Genomic DNA, 9,810 nt, shown 5'->3' with positions numbered 1-9,810 from the left:
GCTCTTCCCTGCTAATGGGCAATGATTGGCTGGAAATGTAATCAACAGCTCTGCCCCCAACATCTATCCCTACAGTGAGGGATGATGGAAATCCATATTCATGAGGCCGGCAATGTTTACTGGGTGCAGGAAGAGGGCAGGGCTGGCCTGGGTGAGCCTGAGGTCCTTGGAGAGTGATAATGAGGCTGGGAGCAGAGAAAGCAGTGCTGTTAGAGCCCCCACTCGCCCCAGCCCTGGCCTCACATATCTGCACCCCCACCACACCTACACATGTCCACTGAACCTGGGACTAGAGAACTCTCAATATGCCAAAGCCATAATGAACCTAAGCAGAATGTCCATTTTTGACATCTCACAGCATCACACCCTATCCCACCCAACTGTGGCAAGAACCATAGGAACAGATACAGAGCAAATGGCAACAAAAGGTACAGGGGTAACAGACATTTTGAAATCCATCCTGGAATCCATCCATCATACATGGAGATGTCTCAACCTTTTCTTTTTTTTTTTTTTAGGGATTTCAGGCATTTTACTGGGTTGAAGAATGCCCGTATTAAGTCTATTAGGGATGCCATAACAAAATACCTCCAACTGGGTGGCTTAAACAACAGACATTTATTTTCACACAGTTCTGGAAACTGGAAGTCTAAGATCAAGGACTCCCCTTCATTCTGAGCTCATGTCCTTGAATGCTTAGATGTCCTACCGACAATGAAATCAAAGCAATAAGGAAAGGCAAGAATTTTTCTCATGACCATGTTTAGCAAAATTCAAAGCTGTCAATCCTCTGACCAGTCCCAATTAAAATATTTAAAAATCCATGACCTGTTACTTCCTCCAAGAAGCCCCTCCACATTCCTCATTCTCTTGGTACCAATGCGTGAATCTTACATCAGTTTTCACCCTCTTATATTTAGCACTGGAATTGTTCTCTGATTCTTTCTATATAGATTGCAAGCTCCCAGGGATGAGGACATGTCTACTTTTACAGAGCACAGAGCAGGACACTCAGCAGGTACCCAGTTAATGCTGAACAAATGAGTAAAGAATAAAAAAACATAATTGATGGGGGGGGGGGAAACAAGTACACCACCAAGGAGTTTTAGGGCAGTGAACCTATTCAATACGATGCTATAATTGTGGGTACATGTCATTCTACAACTGTCTGAACCCATAGAATGTGCAACACCAAGAGTGAACCCTAATGTCAACTATGGGCTTTGGGTGATTACAATGCATCAATGTAGGTTCATGGATTTTAACATTGGATCACTCTGTGGGGGACACTGATAATGGGAGCAGCTATTCACTGAAAGGGGCAAAAAGGATATGAGAAGTTTCTGTCACTTTCTCTCCAGTTTGCTGTGAACCTAAGCTGTCTAAAAAATAACTCTTAAAAAAAAAAGTTTTCAATGGGCCCAGAAACAAGTAGGAATTTATAAAGGGATAATGGGGACTTGAAATGATAGCTTCTATGGACCCTTCCTTCTCCAACTAACCATGGGGCTGAAGAATAGATCCTAAATCAGTTGATACGATAATGAAAAGAGGGATGTTTGTGCTATGAGTCCAGAGAATTATGGAAGATTCCATGCTGAAGATACAAAGGGAGCTGGGTGCAGCTCCAGGACCCAACTACTCACCACCTTTTCCCACAGCACCTTCGTCCTTCACTTACGTTAGTTAATACAGTAACCTCTAGGGCAGTCTGCATAATGATCTTCCAAAGATGCACACAACCTAATCCCCAAAACTTGTGAATGTGCTACTCCACATGGCAGAAGGAACTTTGCAGATGTAATTGAGGATCTGATACAGGGAAATTATCCTGGAGTATATGGGTGGGCCCAATATAATCACAAGGGTCCTTACATGGGAAGGAGGAGGGTCAGAGTCAGAGAAGGCGATGTCATGGCGGAAGCAGAGGTCAGACCAAGAGAGGTTTGGAGATGATACGCTGCTGGCTTTGTACATGAAGGAAGGAGCCATGAACCAAGGAATGCAGAAGTCTTTGAAAGTTGAAAAAGTCAAGGGAATAGATTCTCCTCCAGAGCCTCCAGAAGGAACACAACCCTGTTGACACCTGGATTTGAAGACACTGCCCTCCAAAAGTGTAAAGTAATAAATCTGTATTGTTTTTAAGCCACTAAGTTGGTAGCAAATTATTAATATTACAACAGCAATAAGAAACTAGTATACCCTCCTTACTGATCTCTCTGCTTCTGCCCTTGACTTCTACAGTCTATTTTTTTTTATTATTCATGAAAAACTGCATGAAAGAAATAAAGAGTCACCCTCAATGGGGTCTCATCATGCCATGATGCATCTTACACACACACACACATGTGTATGCACTCTCTGGCAATTAAAAAAAAGAAGAGGAAAACCTTCCATACCTGTCTTCCCTCTGCATGTGATGTCTCTAGGACATTTAAACTCTCTGACATTACTTACCTATTTGTGTATTTCCTGTCTCCAATAGAATATATACTTCATTAGGACCAGGATTTTTGTCTACTTTATCGGTAGCACCAAACAATGCCTGGCACATAGTAGGTACTCAATAAATGCTTGCTAACTGGATTATCACTCTCTGCCAGATTTTCCCCATAAGAGCAACAGCAATACCGATGACAACAGCAATCATACTACTCACAATTACCAGTCACTGGGTACTTACAGGCAGGATGGCAAGCTCTTCCCTTGCATTTACTAGAACAGCCAAATCACAATGCTTCTTCACACAAGTCTATAAGAGAACTCCTCAAAGAGCAGCCAGATTTTAAATATATGGTGAAAATTGTTGATTTCTGATGAAGGACCCAGCTGGTTTGGGGCAAAAAGGAGAAAGTATTTACTGGACAAAACTAATGTCCTCACAAGGGCTTTGGGGAAAGGGAGTTGGAGACCATTATCCTCTAAAAGGCTCTGAGAAAAGTCCAACCCATCAGAGGTATACAGTCAGGACTTGCTAATTAATTGTTTTGTTTTGTTTTGCTTTGTTTTTGCAAAAACACACAAAAAAAATCAAATGTCACCTGCCAATATAGGTGAGGTGACACAGTCGGAAAATGTGGAAAACCTCACAAAAATACGGGACTTCTGCTCAACAACCCACCCTTGTCAGTGCCTCCCAGTTCTGCCCACCTTCTCATGTTAGAGGCCCAATAGCAGAGATTAGGCAGCTAAGAATGTAAATGAGAGCAGAGCAGGAAATAGGGGCAGAGCTGAGGAGATGGGATGGAGTTTGCACATCTCTGGCTCCCCAGATACTCGGAAGGAGAAGTGAGACCAGCACTGCATGAGTGAGCAAGTCTCCAGTCAGATGGGGTTGACTCCCCAGAGGATGCCCCTTCTGGGAAAATGCTTTCTGGAACTACTCCACCCACAGGCCTGATGATTCCTGGGAGAAAAGAAAAGGAATCCCCTTCAAGGCCATATGACGGGTGGGGATTTTCCTTTGTTTGCAATTGTAATCTCAGTAGTCACTGTAGTCAATAAACAAACAAGTGAAAAGATTCAGTGAGGTGTAAAAATAGATTTGCACAGGGCAGACAACTGCACATTCCATTTATTTACCTCTTCTAACAAACCGATACCTGGGGTGACATTTATTAATAAACGGCATTACCAGGTGCCTGATATGTGGCTCACAGAAATTAATTACCCAGCCCATGGTAAAACCATAACAAGCCCGCAGTGCTGTAACATTTGTGCTAATTGAAAATGAGATAAGTGCTGTGGGTGCAATTTGCATTCAATGCAGTGTATTAATTATCTTCACTTCTCTCCATGATAAATATACCTGACTGAATCACTCTCCTAATTTACCGGGTAATAGAGTTGTAAGTGGATTCCCTTAGGTAACCAAAGGAAGGCATTGAGTTGTGGGCAAGATGGAGACCCTCGGCTTATTCTAGTTCCGCCATCAGGTTGGCTCAGGTACTTTTATTTGCTTTGCAGTGTTCCTAGGAACACAGTGAAGCAAACCTGTTATATTCACCCAAACTCCCAGCGGTCTCCAGCCCTAATTCCCTCCTCTTTCAAAACATAGGTAGTTTTGGGAACTAGCAGTTAGCGTAATGGCTATGTCGCTGGACTCCCACGTAGTCGACCGCGGTTCGTGTCCCGGACCCGGTGGCTTAAAACTCACGCCGGGCGCGTGTGCGTGCGTGCCCAAGATCCCGAGAGGAGAATGGAGGAGAAGGGATTGCGGCGTGACCATCCCCCCTGGGGGGTGATTTCTCGCTTTCTGTCTCTATGTCTCTCTCTGTCTGGCGAGCGCACGCGCCCTACAGTGAAAAATCTCTCCAACAAAAAAGAAAGTGCCCATGTGCTTAATTTTCTATTCATTCACATCCCAAAAGCATTTTGAGCATGTGATTTTTTGCTAGGCAGGTACCATTCTAGGCATCTTGGTGATACAGGGGTAACCCCCAAGTTCCTGCTCCCATAAAATAGACACTAAACAAACAAATGAAAAAAAAAAAAAAAAAAAGAGGTGGTTACCCTCACCACTCTGTAAAAAAAACATAGGTAGTTTTCTAGAAGCTCAGACAGCACTTACAAACTTTAAGTTAGAGAAGCTATATTTCAATCTCCTGCATGACTCCACAATATAATGAATGTTCCCTCTGCACAGAAAGGCCTTTGACTATTCATTGTCTGCATCAGTTCAGGGCTTAACTGCATTCTGTTCTAAATGGCCAGGAGTTGAGACTTGCACTGCAGTAACAATCAGGAAAATCTGGGTTTGAAGATATGGGGTTGAATTGATGGTTTGGAGAGGGAACTCCATTTACAAATCTAATATAAAATGTTTAGGGAAGTTCCATGGTACTACCCAATAAGGATGGCCCACCTTTCAAGATCCAGAGGGAGAAGACACATTTAATTATTATGAACTGGAATTCCCCAATCATTCAAGGCTGGTCCATCTTCAAAGGCTGTCACTAATTTCAATTCTTGGCAATAGGTTCCTCGTGCCTTCACACATTGAGAGCATACAATAAGAGAGAGGTGACAATAATAATAATAGTTATTGTGAAGTGACCCTTGTTACTGCTGAGGTATGAAGCTAAGAACTTAACTTACATTATGTAAGTTAATTCTCTTTTTAAACACCTGTCCTGCTTACCCTGCCTAAAGAACCTCCTTTTCCACCACACACATACACAACAACTCCTCTATGACAACACCATGCTTATGGCACTTGTCCTAATCTGTATTCACCCCACTTAGTTGTCACCTGAGAAATGTCTGCCTCCTCCCTAGTTAGCACACAAGCTACTAAGGGTAGAGTTCTAGCCTGTCTTCGCCACTATGTGCCCATAGCAGGATACTCAATAATTACGTATGGAGTGAATACACATTTATAATAATCCCCCAAAGGAGGCAGACAAAACTCTATTTATGACCCAGTCTAAGCAGCACATAAGACATGTTTTCAAATTAGTACATTACAAAATGTTCTTCCCAGCCCATCTGGAAGAGCCCAGGAATCCTGTTAAGTCAAGGACGTTTAGCATAGGGAATGCCAACCATGAAATCCTATCTACTTATTAGAGGGAGGCTCCAGTCTGATTCTGAGCTTTTTCATAGTCCATGGGAAGGGAGAAAGTGTGGCTGTAAATGCCCATAAGATCAAACAAACCAGGAGCCCTGTGAAAACAAGATGGGTGACGCTTCCACTTCTGTAGACAGAGAAGGCATTGTTCCATGTTCAGCCCCAACTTTGCAGTAAGGAGATGCCTGAAGGCTCACAGGTATCTCCTTATGAATTAGAAAAGGACATCATTCTCTAGGCTATGCAGCCCCCATGAGGTAAGCACAGGGCTGGTGAGAGGGGCCTAGGCTGAATTTCGGCACACACTTGTCCCTATAGGCAGGTGCTCCTGTACCCTGCTAAGTTGCCTGGGGCAGCCCTGGTGAGGGCATACAGGTGACTATTTCCTCCAAAAGTCCCTCATGTTAAAGTGGAATCCAGTAAAATCCCCCTCATGGAGACCCATGGGATGTATCCTAGCTTCCAGCTGTCAGTCCCCTGGTAGATGCTATCACAGCTAGCACGACCTTACTAGTAGGTTCCACCTCAGTAAGACAAATGATGGGAACTGCTGGATTACTCTTTTATTTTAGCTAAATAAGTATATTCTCTATTTTAGTTAAAAAAAAAAAAAAACTGAATTTCTTTGAATATGTTACTTCCTACCTGTTATGGATTACATGTTTGTGTCTCCTCCCCAAACTCATATGCTCAAGTCCAACCCACAATATGACCGTACTTGAGGACAGGACCTTTTATGGAAGAAATTAAGGTTAACATGGGTCATAAGGGTCGAGCCTTGATCTGATAGGATTAATGTTCTTGAGACATGAGGTTTACTCCTCTCTGCCATATGAGGACAAAGCGAAAAGGCAGTGTTTACAAAACTAAAGACAGTGGTTCAGAGTGAAAACAACCTCGCCAGCACCTTGATCTTGGACTTCTGGCCTCCAGAACTGTGAGAAAAAAGTTCTATGATTTAAGCCACTCAACTCTATGGTATTTCGTTAGGGTAGCCTGAACTAAGACACTGTTCTTAACATCAGTGATACCTTGCTACGCTGGAAAATGGGCAACTATGAAAGCAAAGTGTGTAATAGAGCATTGAAGGCTAGGGCTAGGGAAAGCAATGAATCAGAGAAGGCTTTCTTCAGAAAGTTTGATTTCAGAGCCTATTATTTCAATTTACATATTCTACAAGTTATATTCTTATTTCAATAAAATCCCGAGTGCACATAAAATCCCTGTAGGATTCCCGTAACCTAGTCAGGAGTCCTCTCAGACCTCATCTCCCATTGTTCTCCCTTTGGCTCACTCTGTTCCAGCCATCCTGGCTTCCAGTAGGTTCTCAGATTCCACCAAACACACACCTTCCCCAGGGCCTTTGCATCTGCTTCTTCCTATGCCTGAAGGCTCTTTCCTTATTTTCTTTCTTTCTTTTTTTTGGGAGAGGTTTTTGCTATAAGGCACCTGCACTCACCACCTCACCAGAAAGACAGAGAGAGACAGGGAGACAGAAAGTGAGAAATCACCCCCTGGGGTGGGGCGGCCAGGCTGCATCCCTTCTCCTCCATTCTCCTCTCAGGATCTTGGGCATGCACGCACATGTGCCTGGTGTGAGTTTAAGCCACCAGGTCCAGGACTCGAACTGTGGTCAACTACATGAGAGTCCAATGACATAGCCATTATGCCAACTGCTGATCCCATCTTCCCTCATTTTCTTTCTGTCTCTATTCAATTGTCACGTTATTGGGGAAGTCTTCGCTAATCCTTCTGTTGTAAATAACTCACGAATCCCCCTCCAAGACACACACCCACACACACAAATATAACTACATTTCCTACCAAACTTACTCCTCTTTATTTTTCTTCAGAGAAACTCTCAGTGCCTGCCATACTATTTCCTTATTAATTTGTTCATTGTCTGTCTCTTCATAAAACAAATGCTTCACAAAGTCAAGAGCAGATTTGTTCCCTTTTATAACCCCCAGCAATTCCCATAGTGCCTAGCACATAACAGGCACTCAGTAAGTACTTCTTAAATGAACAAAATATGGGAATGATTATAAGGTAGCAAATAATCACAGTAGCAATTTCTATTGAGTGATGAGCTAAACTATTTGTATGTATTATCTGTACATGTATCAGGCATTAAGCTAAATTCTTTACATACCAGGAACAGAGTTTTAAACACATTAACTCATTTAATTCTCATAATAATCGCTTGTGGTAGGTATTTTTTTTTATGATTTATTTTCACCTTGCCATTTATTTTTTTATTAATGCTTTATCTTTTATTTTATTTTGTTTTACTTATTTGCAAGCCACCGGGTCCAGGACTTGAACCATGCAGTCAACCATGTGAGATACAGTACCTTAACCTCCATGTCATCTGCTGGCCACTGACATAGGTATTATAATTCCAATTTTATAGATCAGAAAACTGAAGCTCAAAGAGCAAGTCATCTGTAAAAGCCCACAAGGACAACAAGGAGTGAAAGTGATTGGGATTTGAACACAGGTCTGCCTGACTTAGAAGCCCTTGATCTTTTAACCTCTCTCTCTTTCTTGCTTTCTCTGTGTCTATATGTAAGCATACATACACATACATGTATATATACATAGAGAAGATCTGAAAGTTAGTGTGGAAACCAAATACATATAGATTAAACCTGAACTGAAATATAACACAAATATTTAGTATTTAAAGAGAATTTGTGGGGCCAGCCAGTGGTGTAGTGGTCACATTACTGGACTCCCACATGGCAGACTGCGAATAGAGTCCCAAACCTAATGGCTTGAAACTCACGCCAGGCACGTGTGCATACATGCCCAAAATCCCAAGAGGAGAATAAAGGAGAAGGGATTTGAGGCATAGAGTATGGCCATCCCCCTGTGGGGTGATTTCTCACTTTCTCTCTCTGTGTGTCTCCAGCGAGTACACACACCTTATAGCAAAAATCTCTCTTTAAAAAAGAAAGAGAGAACTTGTAATGAATTCCAATGTAATTTTTAAAAGCAAATGATATTTTCAATACATAGCCATGTAATATATTTATTTTTCAAACTTATGAGTACGTCAGTTTTATCTTAAACCAAGACACACTCATGATTCTGAAGCAATCCTATTTGGCCTTATGATATAACCTGTGACATTTTTGCCAGGAGACTGACCTTCCTAATTAGGTTTTGCCCCAAAGTCACACCAAGGGACAGAGAAGGAAGAGAAACAAGCCTCACAAGCTTGCTAAGAGGCCCATGTGAGATTAAACTTGCCAGAAAGACACATAAAGAACCCACAGGGTATTGAAACGATCAAAAACTATTTTGATTGTTGTTGGAAAATCATCACCATTATGTTCCTTTAAATATAAGCAGAAAATCAAGTTTTCCCTAGGCAACTCACCATTCTCTCACATCATTTAAAAATCATTGTGATTGAAAGCACAGAATAGCACAAGGACTTACTGACTTCACTGATTTTCCTGGTTGAATTACTGAGCTCAAATAGCAATTATGCACTGTACATTTTGAAGATATATGCTTGTCCCATTTTCAAATGAGGAAACACTCCACACAGGGGTTGCGATGAGGCTGAGCCTGGGGAGAACTCACAGCCACATGTACCTCTTGACTGAATGTCAGCATCACTCAGAATCAGTCTTTAACAAAACCCTCATATTCTTCAACATCCATTTCATGCTACACCAAAAAAATTAAAAAGACTCATATGAATGTCATATTATACTGCTTACTTCATTTGGGGCAATTCATATGGGAGGGACAACATTCAATGAGCCTAAATTCCCCAAGTATTTTCATTGATGTTACTGTAGGAAACCTGCAGCAAAGAAAGAAAAGGAAAAAATTCCTGTGGTCACAAAAGGCAGTGACAGGCCAGCAGTGGTGTGGTGTTGAGGCTGCTGGCTCCTGCATGGCCAACCACACAATTTGAGTCCCAGAGAAACATGCTAGGTGTGTGTACATGCATGCCTAAAATCCCAGGGGGAGAATGGAGAAGGGATTGCATCATGACCATTCCCTGTGGGAATGCTTTCTTGCTCTTCTCTCTTTCTCTGTCTCTCTCCAGTGAGCACATGAGTTCTCCCTCAAATTAAAAAAGAAAAAAAAAAAAAAAAAAAAAAAAAAAAAAAAAAAAAAAAAAAAAAAAAAAAAACCAAACCCCAACCCCAAACCCTAGCACTATCCATAAACTCAAACCATAACCCTAACACTATCCCTAAACTCAAACCCTAACCCTA

The 9,810-nt window shown here is 41.9% G+C and overlaps 1 pseudogene; it reads right to left on the bottom strand.

Moving 5' to 3' along the window:
• Positions 1–9,810, bottom strand: part of LOC102492948 (tigger transposable element-derived protein 1-like) — a 66,048-nt pseudogene that overhangs the window by 49,433 nt on the left and 6,805 nt on the right.

Source organism: Tupaia chinensis, unplaced genomic scaffold, assembly GCF_000334495.1.
Source record: "Tupaia chinensis unplaced genomic scaffold, TupChi_1.0 Scaffold142846_1, whole genome shotgun sequence".
Lineage (NCBI taxonomy): Eukaryota > Metazoa > Chordata > Mammalia > Scandentia > Tupaiidae > Tupaia > Tupaia belangeri.
This window is presented reverse-complemented; position numbering and strand designations above follow the sequence as displayed.